Below are 9,742 nucleotides of genomic sequence, written 5' to 3'. Positions count from 1 at the left end.
CATCAAGTGCTTTGGATTGCCTCTACTCTTACCTTCTCAAGATCTTTACCTACTGACTAGCACTTCTCTTTGTTAAATTGTATTTTCTCAGTTGTATCTTCCCTATCATTCTTAAGTTTCTCCTGTTTTAAGTCTTAAAAAACTAAAAAAAAAACCAAAAACCCAGAAACAAAAAACTTTGACCTCTTGTCATCCTCGTTCCCTCCTCTTAAGGCCAAACTTTCCAAAAGCATTCTATGACTTGTCCCCATTTCTGCATCTTCCCTCTCTCCAAATTACTACATTCTGTCTTTCAACCTCAGGGTTCCACCACATAGCTTTCACTACGATCACCAATAACCTCTGTTATTAAATTCAAAAGATATTTCTCAGACTTCATCTTCCTTGACTCCTTAGGAATAGACTACTCCTTTTTTTGAAAATCTCTCTCTCTCTCTCTCTGTCTCTGAATTTGCAACACTGTACTTTATTCTTAGAGGGGCTTGGAAAGGTTACTATATCTGCTTATAACCCTTCAAACCCTTACTGGTCATAGAATAAAGTGCAGGCTTACTCGTCCAAAACCGCAAGGCTTTCCTAGATTTAGTCATTCCGACTTTAAATTTTTTATTCCCCCCTTTACCTAGAGATATATGATGAGCTCTAAGCCTCCAACCAGGGTGAACTACAAAGAATTTCCAGAAGGCGCTATGTTTTTTGGGCATGAGCTGTTCCCAGTGAGGTCTGTACAAATCTATCTCCCTCCCGGACTTCCTGGAGAACTCCTACTTACTTGTCCTTCATGATTCAAAAGTCGCTTCCTTCGGGAACCCTTCCAGACACCCCTAAAAACAAGGCGCTTTGTTCATTGTTCGCCAAAGGTGTCTCGCATTTTTTATGTGCCACGCACTATATTCTATCCACTAGAATTTGTTTACATAACTATCTCCCAGTCTAAGACCCTGGAGAGCTGAGAAAACTGAGAAAGCATTCCGTTCGCCTTCTTTTCCTCTGCGTTCATCTCGCACAGTGCCCGGCACACGGTTTGCTCTCACTCATTTGCTCTCAATGTTTGTTGCAAGAACACTTCCCACCTGAGGGCGGGACTCCAATAATCCCGTTAACGGGTGAGTACCTAAGCTCTCCGCCTGCGTGGCAGGGATATTTAAACCCCCAGCACCGTGATTGGCTCCAACTGCAGGGGTGTGTCCGCGCCTGCGGCGCTGGGGAAGTGCGCAGACGCGCGCCGCCGGCGCGCGCAGGCGCAAGAAGGGCACCGCTCCTAGCCTGGTCTGGTGGTGTCCGAGCAGCCGTGGCCGGAGAGGAGTGCCGGAACTGCTTGGTGGTGAGTCTCTAGGAGTTGGGCTAAGGGAGCTGGCGGGGGTGAAGATTGGGATCGTGTCCCAAGAAGAAAAAGTATATCGTGACGGTTGAAAAGTTGGTGGGGTCGAGCTTAAGGGGAAGAGTGGACGCTCTGGCCCATACTGGGCGGGGCGGGCCCGGAGCTAGGACGCGAGGCGCCGGGAGACTGTCGAGGGGCTGGTGGAGGAAGGGTGGTGGGATGGTACTTCTCTGGACCCGTCTTTGAAACCAAGCTGAAGTAAACTCTCAGTCCCTCACGGTGTTGCTGTGATAGGAGTTAATAGACTGGGAACTACAGTGATCAGGTAACTCTGAACTAGTTGTTTGAAGAAGATCGCTGAGGTTCATGGCATTGGAAAGTCCGTGCTGTCCAGGAAAGTCTATAATTACCTCACAGCGTTACTGCAGACTCACGAAGAGAAGGATCGGCAAAACGAATTTCACACTTCGGGCTTCGAGTAGTGGGGTGGGGTGGGGTGGAGGGGAAGTCCTGGAAAGTGCTGTTTCACCTCGTCCTTTTTATTGTCTTAAGTCACCACCGTGTTAGGAAAGGCACGTGATAGTAGAGGAAACCGAAAAACATCAGAGTTGGGGAATATGAGAAGGGAGTATTATTTTGCCTTTTGCTACTTGTCATCTCCTTCAGGGAGGAGGGAGGCGACTGGGAGAGCGACGTTTAGATACCGGCAGCGTCTGAAAATCATGTAGATTCTTAATAGCAGATGTTTCAAGAATTAAGAAGGATATTACTCCATGTGTCTTTGTGTCCTAATGAGACTGCTTTTAAGATGTCACAGTAAAATACTACTGCGGATACAGCCAAGTAGAAATGGTTCTCTCACGTTCTTGCCTAGCCCATAAAATACCACACTTGAAATTCACGAGACATCATTGGCTAGAATACTTTGGGATCTAATCTTAAAATACCTCGTAGTAAAATTTTAAAAATAATATGTCTGCCACCAGCAAATTTGATGCCTAAGCATCCAGTGATCATTTGTCATTCATTCTTTTGGCAAGAGATAATGAGAAAGAACACATTTATGTAAATATTAGCAAATATGAGAAGAAACACCTCTTCTCACAGTACCAAGCGCCTTTGACAGGTCATATGAAACCAAATAAAATGATCATATAACCTAGCCTGCAGCTTAAATACTGTGTTTCCCCGAAAATCAGACCTGCCCTGAAAATAAGCCCCAGTTAAGACCTCAGCCAGACAGACGCATTTAATGTTACGACGAAGTTCCAGAAGAAAATGACATGACTGTATTTGAATAAATGTAGATTGTTGTCCATGAAAAAATAAGACATCCCCTGAAAATAAGCCCTAATGGAGCAAAAATTAATATAAGACCCGGTCTTTTTTGGGAGAAACACGGTATTTATCTGTTTCTAGAGTTTTTTTGTGTTTTTTTTTTAGGTGCTTGTGGTATGTGGATATAAAGTAGAAAATTGCTGTTAGTTACAAAATACAAATGGTTTGTGCTATTATTTTCTTAACAGTACTACACTCTTTCCTATAAACAGTAGAATTTCTGTATTCAGTTTAGTGTTTGTTTCTAATTGAGCTTAAGCATAGTAACAAACTCACTTAAGTATAGGTCACGTATTTTCTAATCATTCAAAACACAACCTTCAACCAAGAAGCAAGCAACCAAGAAGCCCTGGAACAGCTGTATTTCACTTCCATGAAGCATACCACCATTATAAATTTTGTTTTTTAGAAGAGTATCTGTGTTATTTTACTTAGTATTTTTAATAGACTTTTTAAAAACATTACCATCTTCCAAAGTGATAATCTGTGAAATGTTCGTTTTGATGTATTTTATACTTTTTTCTAGTACACATTGTAGTAAATACGTAACTATTAAATACATAACTGTTGCTTATATAGCAGCTAAAATTACAGCTTGTTCTTGCTCCGCACTTTGGAAAATACTGCTTTTGGGCCTAATCTACTCATTTTTAAGATAAAGTGATGGTTGGACTACCTAAACTCTAACTAAGGCCAATGGACTTCAAAATGCTATGAGCCCTGTGATGGCCATCACTGTTATGACACAATTCTAGCAAATTTACTTACTTGGTTACACCAGATAAAAATAGATTAGAATAGCAAAAGGGGAAAAGGATGTTTACGCTTTGACATTTCTGTGAAATCATCTGTCCTTTTTTTTTTTTCCCTTTGTGATTAAGGCACTTTCTTTTCCTCCTTTGGTTCCTGTTTGTTAAACATTCTGGGAATCTGTTTCTTAGCTGTGTTTGTACTCCGCATTATGTATATATGTTAGTATTTACAATATATGATGTTGCTTGCACCAAAGAGTGCTGAACTTTTTATTCCAGTGCCATATTTTGTTTCTAGATCTGTAGATTGACAGAGGAGTATATGACAAAGACTGATATTTTCTTTGTCGTAGTGTGTAGTGATTTGAAATGGTGCCTCCAACAATTGGAGGAAATGGATTATGGAGCCAGGAAACAGCATATACTGTTCCTTTTGTAACGTTGAGAGTGGAGGTGGTGTTCCATTTGCACTCATTTAAATTCACCGATATTTTGGTTTCAATTTCAATTTAGGTTGTGTTGCTACTAAAATAAAAAGTGCTAATCACTGGATTTTTCTGGAATTCCCTCATCTTGTTGATTTTTGAGTTCTGTAACTTGGATTTAAAGTTTGTTTTAAATTTATTTTAACAATGTTTTGACAATTGAGATTACCTTTAGATGGCCCCTTACTGCTTGTAAAATAAAATCCAAACTTCTTGGTATAGTATACAAAGCCCTTCACAACCTGTCTCCTGTCTGACTTTAAAGCCACCCTGCCCCCTTTGTGCGCATGTGCGTGCACGTTCTATTCCTGCATAACTGAGGCCTTACATTGTGGCACTTCTGTGATAGTCTAAAATTGCAATTTTTTTAGAGTTGATCATACTTGGCTTTTGATTCCCAAATCAAAATCATGATAGATGTTTAGTAATTATTATGAAAAATTATAATAGCTTTATTGAGCACTACATGACAGCCAAGGTTCTACATGCTTTGCATGAATTAACTCAGTCCTTATGACAGCATTTGAAGTAAGCATTATATTACCATTTAATGAGAAAACTGAATCGCAGAGAGGTTAAGTAAGCAACAGTCAGGATTTGAAACCATCATCCCTCCAAATATTGGGCACTTAACCACTACACTGTTTTGCCTTTTGTATAAGCAAGAATGCCACTCTTAATCTACTGTGGGGGGACATTCTTTTCCAGAGACCTGAGTACTTATGTTCTCCATCTGTGACATCTGACTCCTGATATCAGAATATATGAGATGCTAACCAGAAAGCCTCTAGGTGAACTTGGAATCAGACCCCAAGTCTTGGGTGGTTTGGGTGAATATTTCATTCTGGCAAGGTGAAGCCTTGCCTGTCATCCCCACCTTACACTTACTATCTCCCTGGCAGATACCATACTTACGTCTGCCAGATTGTATGTCTCTCTTTCCTGGAAAATGAGTGCTGCATTCTTGAGTCTCTTTATCTTTCATATAGATCATCCCTTTTCTGTTCCCACAGCCTTTCTTTCAGACAGGGTCAATATAATTGATTATAATCGCATCTAGATCTACCTTTTCAGGATTATACCCTGGTCATTTAGAGGAAAATTATGGAAGTTCCAAGGTTGACCAGGACTTGAAAGCTAGCTGTTGGACATCAAGCTATTAAAATATAATAGGTGCTTCTGTAAAACTGAAGTGTAATTTTGGTCTTTTGGGTTCATGGTTTTTGGTGGTACTTTCTCACTCAGCAGTGTGATTTCTATCTTGAATCATGTGTTTCAGTGCTCTTTGAAACCAAGATGTTTAATAGATATTAATCAGTTGTGCACTTATATTTACGCTGTTTTGAGGCCTTGTCATAGAAGTAGAAAGGAAACTCGTGAGGAAGTAAAAGGAGGAAACTAGCCTTAACACAAATAAGACTCTCATCTCATCTCTGTGCCTTCAGGAAGAATTAAATTTCCTAACCAGAGTATGGATTCTTTTTCGCTTAACCTAGAGTATTTGGAGTATTTTGAAATACCCTGCACCTGTACTTTTTGAGTATGTATGTGGACATTCTTCCTTCCTTATGTATGAACATTTTTAATGTTTCATATTAAAAATGGAATCTAAGAGCAAAAAATATACTCATGAAAAGAAACAATTCTTTCACCCAGTAAGTGATGGTGCACATCTGAATTTCTACTTTGTTCTCTGTAATTCTTTCTAACATTCCTTCCATTCATTCTCCATTATTCACCTTAGAGGCTTCAAGAAAGAGCTGCTTAGGTGTATTTTGCATATACTTGTACTTCCTTAGGTGCCTAGAATGGCACCTAATAACTCACGACATGAGATACCAAGTGCGAGGTAAGGATGATTGGCAAGGCTTCATCCTGCCTGAACAAAATATTCAACATCCAAGTATTTGGGCTCTGATTCTAGGTTCACCTAGAAGCTTTCTGATTAGCTTCTCAAACATTCTGATACCAGGATTCAGATACCACAGATAGCAAAGAACGTAACAACAACATGAGCATAAATGCTCAGTTCGTTAATAATTGTCATTTCCTGAATCTTTATTCTGTGCTAGGCACTGTACTAAGCACTTTATGTACATTAACTAATTTTAGTTCTGAAACAATCCTGGGAGGTAGAACTGTTAACCTAAGGAATGAGGAAACTGAGACTTGAATAGGTCAAGTAAATTGCCTGGGTATCAGAGCTAGGATGAATTCAGGGTCTGTCTGACATCAGTCTTGTTTTTAACTGCTGCATTCTGCTCACTCAACGCAATTTATTAAATTATTTCACCTTATCTAGAAGTAGTAAGCTTAGTCACAGGAGAACTAATAATTGAAATCATATTCAACTTAACTAGGAAGGTCTTGACAGTAGTTCAGACGGTGTTAGCCTTAGGCTAAAAAAGCTTTAGTCTGGCAGAGAGCCAGAATTTATATTCATAAAACAACTGAAAAACTAAGAAAAATGAAAAGGAAAACTATGATTGGAGGCAGTGACAAAGAATGCTTTATTTTCTGTATCCTAATTACAATGTATGATAAAATATACATTTCAAAAGGAAACTAATTAGTTTTCTTGATATCAAAATAGGTTCCCTTACTTGATAATAGATACTTGAATGATGTTTGGAATGAATTAGAGGGATGTATTCTAGGACTAGTGTCCCTTTCTGCCAAGCCTGAAGATGGGCAGAGTGCTGACTCCTCAGTGTTCTTCATCTGTCAGCATAAGGGAGTTTTTAACTCTCTTGGGGAGGTCACCATAGCGAGGTGGTAGTTTTCACCACATTCTCTTCTGACACCCCTGGCCTGTCATTTCTCTCGTCAGTTGGGCTCTGGTCTGGCTTGCTTTCCTAAGACCACAGGCCTCTGCAACTGCTTTACCCTTTCCTGCTGCCAGTAAGTCTTGTGTATTATAAAAAGAACCTAAGAGCCAGAAGAGTTGCATTTTACTTTCTTAGCATAAAGAAATTGCACTGACTAGATGATCTGAGGTTTATTTCTCTTCAGAGACAATTCTCTAAGATGAGGATTAAACAGAAATATTGTTCCCAGATAATTGGTTAATTAAGCAGAAATCTCTGCAAACTAGTATTTTCCAAATGGTGTTTCATGGAACCCTGGTTCTTTGGGATTAATAAATATTTTGAAAGGAAGGATTTTATGGCCATCTACATTTGATTGGGCTAGCCATAGTTAAGCAGAGCTCTTCACTGCGTTAGGACTTCTGGTTTCCAACCAAGAATTTAATTATCCAGCCACTCTATAATGTGAGGAAAAATATAAAAAGTAGGAGATGGGAGGTATAAGAGCTAAATATCTTCATTATAGAAAGTCAATGAATCATATCCAAAATTGAAATATCAAGAAACATCACTATAAGCATGTGATTTAGAAATGTGGGGTTAAACACTGGAACAACTAGTGTTGTTGAAATTTTTGCCTCTGGGGTCCTGGGAGCAGGAATTAGGTTTGCCTTGAGGAAGGGCAGAGGAATGCTAATTACTGCTGTAGAACTATTTGACTTCTCAAACCATGTATTATAGATACTTGGTTAAAATTAAATATGGAAGAATACAAAATCTTCAGAAATATTTTTAACTGGCTGCATAACATTCTATCATGTAGTTATGCCATAATTATTCAGTCAAATCCCCTATCATTTTTTATTTAGATCACTTCAATTTTTTTAACATTATAAATAATACTGAGACTAAAGTATTTTTGTCTGTATCTGTGATTTTCTTCTAGATTGCTTTTCTTCTAGGTTGATAAAAGTGGAAAAAGGCCAGAGTGGGAATATTTAAAATTTTCTTGTGTATTATCTTTTGAAAGTTTTGATTTTTAAAAGTCAGCATTTTTTATACCCATCCCCTGGCAACCACTCATCTACTTTCTGTCTCTTTAGATTTGCCTATTCTGGACATTTCATATAATATGGGCCCTTTGATATCTGGCTTTGTTCACTTACTATAATGCTTTCAAGGCTCATACATGTTATAACATGTAACATTCCTTTATATGGCTGAATGATATTCCATTGTATGGAAATTTGGGTTTTTTCCTACTTTCTGGCTCTTACGAATAATGCTGCTCTGAACACTCGTGTACGAGTTTTTGTGTGGACATATGTTTTCATTTCTCTAATATACCTAATAATGGAGTTGCTGGGTCATATGGTAATTCTGTGTTTAACTTTTTGAAGCCTAAGTTCTGGTCTTCCATTGTTAAATACTACATTTTCCTTCCATTAGGTACCAGAATTATAACAGGGATAGGATATCATTCATTAGTGCTTATCTACATTTAAAAGAAATATCTAAAACAATGGTTTCCAACCTTGGCTACACATTGGAATTACCTAGGGAGCTTTAAAAAAAAAAAAGCGACTGATGTCTGGCTTCCACCCCCAGGGAGTATGATTTAATTAATCTGGGGTACAGCATGGGCCACCAGATTTATAAAGGCTCATCAGGTGATTATAATGTGTAGCCAGGGTTGGGAGCTACTGCTCTAAAATGTGCTCTAAGCCTGGAGTTAGACTTGCTACTTGAAAAGCAGAAGGCAGAGATTTCATGCGTATACTTTTTTTGGGCAAAGCTTCTACAGATTTGAATGACTTAATAATGTGGCTCTCTCCTCTCCTCCTTTTAATATGTGTAATAGTAAGTGAAAGCACGTACTCTGGGGCATTCTGCCTGGGTTTGATCCTGACTCTACTGGGTGACTTTGCAAAAGTTGCTTAACCTCACTATTCCTTAATTTCTGCATCTGTAAAATATAGAATTAAATAGTGTCTATTATGGTCTGAATGTTTGTGTGTCATTCCCTGCCCCCATTCATATGTTGAGATTCTCGTGCCCAGATGTGATGGTATTAGTAGGTGTGGACTTTGGAATGTGTTTAAGCCATGAGGGTGGAGCCTTCATTAGTGGGACTAGTGTCATATAAAAGAGGCTCCAGAGAGCTCACTAGCCTCTTCCACTATGTGAGGATGTAGTGAGAAGGCACCAGCTTTAAATTAGAAAGGGTTGGGGGGAGGATGAAGAGGGTAAAGGGGGTCAAATATATGCAGATGGAAGGAGACTATAGACTTTGGGTGGTGAGCACACAGTGCAGTATACAGATGATGTGTTATAGAATTGTACACTCGAAACTTACATAATGTTATTAACCAGTGTCACTCCAATAAATTTAACTTAAAAAAAATTAGAAAGGGGGAACATGGCCAATGTTGACACTTTGATCTTGGACTTCCAGCCTCCAGAACTGAGAAATAGATTTATATTATTTATGAACTGTCCAGTGGTATTTTGTTACAGCAGCCTGAATAGACTGAGACAGTGTTGCAAGGATTAAATGAATGTGTGTATGTATATATTTATATATCTTTATATTTCTTAGACTAGTGTCTTGCATGTGTAGTGCTTTGTAAGTAAGTATTAACTGTTATAGTGTTACTGTGATTCTTAATCCCCTACCCACTATCTAGACTTTCAAAATGGTGAATAAAGACTATTAAAAAGTTAGCTGCCATTTTTAAAAACTTTTGTTTATGTTTGAATTTTTTCATAATAAAAAGTTGAGAAAGTAGCATAATGACCCTCCATGTATTATTCACCCAGTTTCAACAGTCGTGGCCAATCTTGTTTCCACTATACTCCCACCCATTTCCCCACCCTCAAATTATTTTAAAGCAAATCCTACAGACTACTGTTTAAATGGTTTCTAAGTTCATACATTTTCTTTTACATCCTGAGGATACTGATTGTTGGAAGGATACTGATTGTTGGAAGGATGGTTAGAGAAAGACCATACAGTAGAGGTGAGCGGCCATGACAGGA

At 38.6% G+C, this 9,742-nt stretch overlaps 1 protein-coding gene across 2 annotated transcripts in view; it reads left to right on the top strand.

Moving 5' to 3' along the window:
• The first annotated feature begins 1,196 nt into the window (after positions 1 to 1,196).
• The window catches only part of SNAP23 (synaptosome associated protein 23), a 28,141-nt gene continuing 19,595 nt past the window's right edge, over positions 1,197 to 9,742 (top strand). For both annotated transcript variants that reach the window (XM_019725405.2, XM_019725404.2), the window contains exon 1: positions 1,197 to 1,324. The gene's annotated coding sequence lies outside the window, so the exon portion shown is untranslated. The remainder of the gene's footprint in view (positions 1,325 to 9,742) is intronic.

The sequence above is a fragment of the Rhinolophus sinicus genome, linkage group LG03, assembly GCF_036562045.2.
Source record: "Rhinolophus sinicus isolate RSC01 linkage group LG03, ASM3656204v1, whole genome shotgun sequence".
NCBI lineage: Eukaryota > Metazoa > Chordata > Mammalia > Chiroptera > Rhinolophidae > Rhinolophus > Rhinolophus sinicus.
This window is presented reverse-complemented; position numbering and strand designations above follow the sequence as displayed.